At 40.3% G+C, this 9,503-nt stretch overlaps 1 non-coding gene across 1 annotated transcript; it reads left to right on the forward strand.

Annotated features, from left to right (window-relative positions):
• Nucleotides 4,047-4,122, forward strand: MIR30B (microRNA 30b). The gene has a single exon (NR_035368.1). It is a non-coding gene; the product is annotated as a microRNA 30b (primary transcript).

Genomic DNA, 9,503 nt, shown 5'->3' on the forward strand with positions numbered 1-9,503 from the left:
TCACAGGCATCATTTCGGTATAATTATATCTAAGAAGTGGAATTGGGGGGCTATAAAATGTGTGGAAACCACCAGGCGTCTCGGGCTGTCTGCACTCACTGAGTGCGCGTGGTTTGTGGGAGAGTTTCGCGGGGGGTGCCAGCCCAGGAACAGGATATCCTGAGCCAGATGCCATCAGAGCTTCCCAGGCTTAAGATGCTCCTGCTGGGCCTTCGAGAATTTAGTTTAACACAGGCTTTTTTCCACTACAGGTTCTTATTTCTGTTTTTGCCCTGTCAGTGAACTTTTATTCTTTATTGCCTTTCCAAGTAGGCTAGAGTTTAACTCCGCAGAAGTTCAGAAGACTGATTTCCTCCTTTAGAAATTCCGTAGACGTTCATAAGAGTAAATTTATCACCACCACCCCACCCAGTGATATACCACCCAGCAGTATACAGCCTAGAAATTGCAGTTTTCTTCGTGGTGAAGAGATGTGTGTGTGAACCTTCTCTCTCTCCTCTCAACCCTCCCACCCCCCTAACTTCCTGTTCTCCGCCCTGAATGATGTCACAGCTCCTGATCAGAACCCCCCTGTAAAAACTTGCAGGACTTTAATCCACTGAGCCTATTTATAACATTCACCATGGCTGTATTTGTCTTAATTTACTGAGGATATTTTCCTCATTATTTTCAGGTTACCATTTGCCTTTTCTCTTCCTCATTAGAATAGTGACACCCTGTGAGCAGGTGCACTGAATCTATTTTTTTGTTTCCCCACAGAGCTGAACAATACAGGGCTTTTCTCATAGATGATATTTAATGCAGACTCTTGGTAATGTATAATTTTATAACAGCTTTTTTTTTTTCCTGACCGTTTTGTCTTATTTCTGTTTGTCTTTTAGACACTATTTTATCGAAATCTTTTTCTTCATTAAAGCACTGGTATTTTTATCATTAATATTAAATTGCTAAGCATCATACTGTGTTAGATTCAGTGCATAATTAAACCAAAAGGTAAAATTCCTGCTAATTTTTTACACGCCTCTCTTCCTTGATGAGGTCATAAGCTTTCTGAGGCGAGGCCATTGTCTCTGTCTTCCTGCCCTCAGCATCACCTAGAGCACCTTGCATGTAGAGGACTCCACTAACGGTTTTGTTTTGTTGCAGCAGTCTCTTCTGTTCTCTTTTATTTTTTACACAGATGAGCAAATGACAGTTTGGGTCATAATGAAGTTACCCAGATGTATGTGTGCTACAACGTTGATTCTTAAATGCTCCTTTGTTATAGTGCTAGTTTACAAGACTTACATGGCCGGGATAGAGGAAGAGAAGAGTAGTTAGTTGCTTTAGACTCGGGGAGCTTTGCAACTTGAAGTATAATCTTCAAGCTTATTGATTATCATGCAGCAAGCATCCCTTCCTGCCAAACTCTTCATAACACAGGCTTGTTGTATATTCTTTAGCCCTCTGATTGAGCACATTGGAAGCCTCAGATCCCAGATAGCAGCAGATGAGATAGAGCCATTTCTGAGAGCCCAAAAGTGTCCCCTGGAAAGGTAGAAAGGGTCCTTTGGTAATAGGGTTATTTTTGCCAAACCAGGTGACATATTGTTTCCAATGAAAATGTTAGTTAGGTAGTTTTGAATTCAGTAAGATGGATAGAAACTGTCTGTTTTAGTGAATTGCCTAGCTGAATTAGAAAGCTTTTGCAAAACGAGAATCCAGATCTATGCTAAAAGAAAGGTAGGTGTCCTGTGCAAAGCTGTCCACTCCTCCCTGGATGCTCAGGATTAATGTACAGTCTGTGTAGCGTAACATCTGTCCATGTTGTGCTGCCCTAAAGAGGCGAATCAGAGACCATGTCCGCTCTAATTCTGGATGCCCTTGCTTCAGTGTATTTGAGTACAGCCTTTTAGTTCTTTGCAGATGACGTCTTCACATTTTAGTGTGGAGGAACCACAGACTTCCCTGGGGCCTGCCAATTTAGCAATTGATTATACAGAAGAAATGCTTTCAAATGTTAGATCGTTAGTAAACCCGTAACAGCTCGTTTTCCCATCCTTTGACTTAGTATTTAGGAAGAAGTCCGTGGTCTTTATTGACAGGTCTTAGGAAGCTCAGAAATTCTTTACTATTTAAGAAGGTGTTTTGATCTAGTTAATATTAAAAGTAAAAGCATTTTAAGTTACTGAATACCATTCTGAAAATGACAGGGTTTTTCCTTAGTATTTGCTTTGAAATTCCTCAGGGACTACTTTTAAAGCAACTGCAAAATTGTGTCTTCAGGTTCATTTCCAATTAGATGTACTTGTGTACAAATATTCTTGGTTAAAATTACGTTGTTGGACAGATCCTGATTGGTCTCGAGGTCTGAGTCCCTTTTGCAAAGGCTTGGAGTGACCCGGAAGTAGAAGTGAACTTTAAATCCCAGCATGCCTTCTTCATTGCATGCAGCATGTTCTCACTGTGGCTCCCTCCACTCCTCTGGTTGAAACTTCATTCATTCAAAGAATGTGCCTCTATTTGTGTGTAGTCAGGAAACACATTTTTAAATGTGTGTATTGGTCTAAACTTACTTTTCAGAATTACGCTGTTTCAGGCAGTCTCTGCCACAATTTCCCCAGCCTGTTTCGTCATAAGTGGACACGTGATGAGTGTTTTGACACATTGCCTTTTTTAAAAAAAAAATCTGTAGTATATTATAAACTTTCTAACAATTTAATATTTACTGCTGTCTTTGCTCTGGTTTTCTAGCATAGCGAGGGAAAACTGGTTTTGAATATTAGCATGTATCAGAATTACTTGGAGGGATTATTAATGAAGTACAGATTGCTGGGCCTTGCAAGAGTTTCTTATTCAGGGGGTCTGGGGTGATGCTTGAGAAGGTGCATTGTTCTCTTAAATTCCCAAGTGCTGCTGATGCTGCTGTCCTGGATCCAGGCTTTCAGAAGCACAGAGTTCATCTTACATTCTTTTCCCTGTTTGGTATTATGCCCAATTAGTGACTGGACAAAAATACACATAAAATCCCCAACCAAAAACATGTAGTAATCCAGAAGTTTATTTTGAAAAAGGTTTGTTGGAAACCTGAGACCCATTTTTCTCCCAGAAAAAGCTTCATATTAATTGTCTAGCCCACAAAACCTATTTGAGTAAATTTGCAAAGAAAAGTGGAAGGGGAAAAATAGTGTTGCCCATGGAATACTTGAGACAGAAAAACAATATACTTACAGGGAAAAAAATATGTGCGTGTTTAATCTTGAGAACTGGTGCTTTAGGGGCATGCAGCCTGAAGAGGGCAAGATGCCAGGTCACAACCTAGGCGGTTCCTGAAAGGCCTGGGATGCCTGTGAAATTCCAGAGATCTTCAGAGTTGTTGCAAGTGGTTCTTGTATTTAATTTTACTCCCACATTTGAGCATTTCCTCTTTCTTGATGCAGGTGTATTGATCCAGGCACTTACAATGCTTAGTAGAAGTATCCTTGGTGGCATTTTCTTACTCAGGAAAGCAGAGGGAGGAGGGATTTCTGAAAGGCACCTGCACCTTAGCAACCTTACCAGGACAGTGGGAGGTGGAAGGAGATGGGTGTGGTGAACTGAGGTGAACTTACCTGAATTAGGGGTGTGGGCGAGGAGGTGGGGAGAGGGGAAGAGGGAAGGAAAAGGAAGGCCACAGCTGAGCTTTGAGCTCCTCAGAGCATCATCCAAGGCCATCAGCTGGCTTCCTAAAAATGCAAGTTCAGTTATTTTGGAGAGAAGCAAGATGAGAGGCTGTAAAATCAGCCACATTTAGATCTGGAACAGTTGCAGGATGTCTGCTTATATTGCCATAAATTATTCCAGTGTGGGGGGGGAATGTCATTTGTGCCTTTTCCTTTGGATTCTAAAGTTTGTCTCAAAATACCTTTTGATTTGACTCTTGTCTCATTTATGTCAATCACTACCTCCTTCCTATTATTTTTTCAACAGATTCTACAAAGTTCGTTTTTAGAGATAGTAATGAGTCTCAGGTAGAGGGCCAGTATAAACACAGTAAAGGATTTTGTAAGTCCTTCTTTAAACCGAGTTTTCAGTTCGTGTAAACATCCTACACTCAGCTGTAATACATGGATTGGCTGGGAGGTGGATGTTTACTTCAGCTGACTTGGAATATCAACCGTTATCATTGATACAGGATTTGGCAAAAACTGTATACAGAGACTTGAGGGTTTTTTTTTAAATTTAATTACTATAAATTTAACTTGCTCTCGTATCTTTTCAGTTGTGTTATACATTTCTCACATGGCATAAGACCGATGCAGAAGAATGTCCTTACGTGGTTGGTGGCTCTCGCAATGAGCTTGGATAAGCAAGGGCTCTGATGTCAGACGAGTAGCCACCTGGGCCTCACCGGTCAGTTTACTCTGATGTGGAGGAGGGAAAGGCACTGTTTCACACTAGGTGCTTTTCTCACCTGCAAAGTAGGTGTGGTGTCCACTTCACGGGGTGGGGGGAGGAAGGGTCGTGGTAGGGATTGGCCTAGGCGATGGATGCGAAGTGGGCCATTAGCCAGGGCCGCACATTAAGTGCTGAGGAATGCCAGCACACTAGCTGCTGCTAATGCTGGCTGTAGTGCCTAATAATAGCACATAGCATGTTCTGGGTGGTCAGTAAATCATTGCCGTTATATTGAAAGTAGATATAACTCATTGTTATTCTAACAAGTAAAGGTGATACCAACCTTCTGGTTTAATGGAAATAGTTTGAATCTTCAAAAGCACTGTACTTCAGTGGCAGCGTTTAGAGGCCCAGCTTCTTGAACTCGTATGCTGGTCCTGCCCCCAGAGCTCTTACTTTGGGGGAGTTACTGGTCTCTCTCAATTTCTTCAGCCTGCCAAATTGAGATTGTAACAGTACCTGCTTAGTAGGATTGTTATGAGATTCAGTGAGTTAATAATATTATGAATGAGTTAATACCAGTAAAGTGTTAGAATGGTAACATAACTAAGCTCCTGGTAAATGGTGGCTGCTATTACTACTACTACCACTACTGTTTTAAAAACACGCTTGTCGGGAGTTACTCTTGTGGCTCAGCAGTAATGCATACGACTAATACCCATGGGGATGCACGTTCGATCCCTGGCCTTGTTCAGTGGGTTAAGGATCCAGCATGACCATGAGCTGTGGTGTGGGTCGCAGACACGGCTTGGATCTGGCGTTGTTGTGGCTGTGGCGTGGGCCGGAGGCTGCAGCTCATATTTGACCCCTAGCCTGAGAACTTCCATATGTGCCAAGTGTGGCCCTAAAAAAAAAAAAAAGCTTGTCATCCGTTATTTTTTCAGGTTTTAGTTGTGCCGTACATTTGTAAACAATTTTTGAGGATAATCTAATACCTGATAATTAATTCTAGATATGTATTGTTTAGTTTAAGTGCGCTTAAATTTTCTCTCAAGTTTCATGCTCTTATTGAAAATTTTCTGCGTAAAATTTTCTGTAATATTGTTTCTCAACTCCATGAAATCAGCTTTAATTTTCACTTTTTGATGACACATCCCCACTCTGTTTAGGTAAAAAACAAAGCAAACAACCATGAAACCAAAATTATATAAGAAGTACATATTATTCTAGCAGCTTGGCACGTTGTAAACTCTTGTCTGTGCCTAGATCCTGACTTAGAATTCACGTTCGATACTTCTCTGGAAGACGTCTGTGTGAATGAGAAATTCACAATTAAAAATATGAGGACAAGGCAACACGGGATCTGACCCGCATCTGCAACTGACACCACAGCTCAAGGCAACGCTGGATCGTCAACCCACTGAACAAGGCCAGGGATCGAACCCACAACCTCATAGTTCCTAGTCGGATTCGTTAACCACTGCGCCACGACGGGAACTCCTCTAATGGTGTTGTTTTAATTATTTTTTTTATCAAGTGGGAGCTGTTCTGTTATGTACTTGGATGTAAAACATATATATACATATATATTTCAGTGAGTTCTGTATGTTCATTTGAAACTTGTCAAGTGCTTAGGTTATTTTATAGTTTGTAGTACTTCAAGAGAAATATCACAGTGCCTTATGGAAGCATCATGTAACTTAAGAGTAGTTTTATGAAATACATTTTTCAGAGTAAGCATACTTGACAGTTCCACGTCAGTTTTCCTTTGAACTTCTGCGAACAAAATATTTAGCATATTGTGTGGTTTAGTCTCCCAAATGGCCTATGGGTTAAATTGCTAATTATAGTGTTTAAATGTATTGTTTTTTTTCTTTTGTTTAATAGTCCTGAGTTTACATCTTTATATACACACTTTCCTGATTATATAATGGGATCTCTGATCATTTGGGCTCTCGGCTTTGCCTCGCTTTATTACTTAGAAAAAGCTCCCTAAGAAAGTTGAGTTATAGTTAAGTGAAAAATTTTTTTCACTTTACCTTGTTTTAGTTAATACAGTAAAATATTCTGTTATACTGAGCTGTCTCCCACCCTTTAGAAAATACATGCCATGATTTCTTTGAAAATTATACATTTATTATAAATGTAAATTTTTTTCTGATGAACATGTACTTATCAGTTTTGAATGTTTTAGAATCCAGGTAAATGATAAAATGTCCCCACCCCCTTATTTTCCACTTAGCATTTGTTATTTGATTGAGAACATAGTATAAAGTTGGATTTTTGGATAATATTTGAATATATTCTGAAATTAAACTCCAACTATTTTCTGTCAGGTTTGAAGATTTGCACTCTCTCATAATTATTTGCTATGCATTTGGCATAAATTTTTTAACTTCTCCCTGTTTCATTATATCTTTCTCATCTCATCATATCCCCCCCAAAAAAAATTATTTTCTGTATGTAGGCAGTGCACGGAAGGATTCAATATAAAGCAGATTACTAAGTTATTTTCTTTTTTTCTTTCTTTTTATTTTTTTGCTTTTTAGGGCCACACCCGTGGCATAATGAAGTTCCCAGGCTAGGGGTTGAATCAGAGCTGCAGCCGCTGGCCTACACCACAGCCACAGCAATGCAGGATCCGAGCCACATCTTCGACCTACACCACAGTTCACAGCAACACCAGATCCTTAACCCACTGAGCAAGGCCAGGGATCAAACCTTCATCTTCATTGAATGCTCATCAGATTCATTAACTGCTGAGCCACTACAGGAACTCCCTGAGTTATTTTCAAGTAAGGTGTGGGTATGAATGAGAAACAAAGTTTGGGAACTCGGTACTGGCAAATCCTTCATTTTCGGGTAACTTTCTAAATGTGCAGTCATTCCTTCTGTGATGTTTAGAGTAAATGTGAACAATATGTAAAAACATTCTCTTCGCAGTCACATACCACAGCCTTCCTTTTTATAGTCGGAATCATTAACGCAGTGGTGATCCTTCCAAGCTCTTATTTATTTTTTGTTTTGTTTTGTTTCATTTTGTTTTGTTGGCCATGCCTGTAGCACATAGAAGTTCCCGGGCCAGGGATCAAACCTGCTCCATAGCAGTGACCCCAGCCACTGCAGTGGTAAAGCTGGATCCTTAACCCGCTGCACCACAGGGGAACTCCTTAAAACTATGTGCCATCAAAGCTAAGAAATGCAATTGATTATATGACACCAGTAGTTTATGTACTGAGAAAGAAGAAAAAACCTTGGGAAATGCAGAGAGTACTTTCTCATCATTTCATATTTTATTTATACTTATCTAAAGATCTCTTTTTTGAATTACTCAATGAATTTTATTACATTTATAATTGTACAATAATCATCACAACCAAATTTGATAGCATTTCCATCCCAAACCCTCAGTGCGTCCCCCCACCCCCTAACCTGTCTCCTTTAGAAACCATAAGTTTTTCAAAGTCTGTGAGTCAGTATCTGTTCTGCAAAGAAGTTCATTGTGTCCTTTTTTTAGATTTCACATGTGATAGCATTTGATGTTGGTGTCTCATTGTCTGACTGACTTCACTTAGCTTGATAATTTCTAGGTCCATCCATGTTGCTGCAAATGCCATTATTTCTTTCCTTTTAATGGCTGAGTAATATTCCATTGTGTATATGTACCGTATCTTTATCCACTCCTCTGTCGATGGGCGTTTAGGTTGTTTCCATGTCTTGGCTATCATTTAGAGTGCTTCAGTGAACATTGGAGTACATGTGTCTTTGCGAGTCGTAGTTTTCTCTGGGTAGATGCCCAGGAGTGGGATTGCTGGATCAAATGGTAGTTCTATGTTTAGTTTTCTGAGGAATCTCCATACTGCTTTGCACAGCGGTTGCACCAATTTACATTCCCACCAACAGTGTACTAGGGTCCCCTTTTCTCCACACCCTCTCCAGCACTTATTGTCTGTAGACTTTTTGATGATGGCCATTCTGACTAAAGATCTCTTTTAAGACATTTATTCTGATCAGTGTTTTAAAGTCATGAAACATATGAAAAGGAAAGTTTCTTCATCTTTGCACTAACAGTTCTTAGACCTTGGGTATTCCCCTGAGTTTGTCGTTCGTGGTACTCTCTTTCATGAGGACTACTTGTGAATACACTGTGTACATGGAACCTCTGTTATGGTGCCAGTGCTTGTCTAGATACTCTCGTAACATTCTCATCTAACCCTTGCAGCAACCCTTTTGGGTAAGTGTTCATGCATTTTACAGTTGAGGAAACTGAAGCTCAGAAAAATTAAGTTGCTTAATTTTGATTACAGAGCAGTTAACGTGATGGAGGCCCCTGACCTCAGAGCAAGTGCTCTAGGTACCTTAAGTGGTTCTTATAACCACTATGGGTCTGAGACATTTGTGGAGATTAAAAAAATAAATACGTGGGAGAGAACTACCCTTAGATACAGTCAATCTAGAATGGAACATCTGTAATTTTTAAAAGTGTGTGTTTAAATGTGTGATTTTTATTTTCATACCTTTCAGAACCAGCATATCCTATGCTGCCAGGTAAATCTTCACTTTGTCCTTTTTAAAAAAATTTTTTTAATTGTTTTGGCCGCACCCACAGCATGTGGAAGTTTCTGGAGCAGGAATCAAACCTGCATCACAGCAGTGACAACACCAGGTCCTTAACCACTAGGCCATCAGGCATCTCCTTGCCCTTTTCTCATTGCTAAGTTTACTGATATTCTTTGGCACCTGCCAATTTTCCTATTGTTATAGTTCTAGAATCAGTAGGGCTTATAATTGCGCCTTCACTTTAAGGTGGGAATTAAATACGGTGATACCAAGAATGTTGCATAACCATCGTCTCCATCTGTATGTTAAACTGAGAGATCATCCCCTGAGCAGCCATCTACATTAGAACCCCAGCCAGTCTTAATAATTGTCCACCTCGGGAGTTCCCGTCGTGGCTCAGCAGAAATGAATCTGACTAGTATCCATGAGGACACAGATTTGATTCCTGGCTTCGCTCAGAGGGTTAAGGGTCTGGTGTTGCCGTGAGCAGGTTGCAGATGTGGCTTGAATCTGGCATTGCTGTGGCTGTAGTGTAGCCCAGTGGCTACAGCTCCGATTCAGTCTCTCCCCTGGAAATTTCCATATGC

The sequence above is a fragment of the Sus scrofa genome, chromosome 4 (assembly GCF_000003025.6).
Source record: "Sus scrofa isolate TJ Tabasco breed Duroc chromosome 4, Sscrofa11.1, whole genome shotgun sequence".
Classification (NCBI taxonomy): domain Eukaryota; kingdom Metazoa; phylum Chordata; class Mammalia; order Artiodactyla; family Suidae; genus Sus; species Sus scrofa.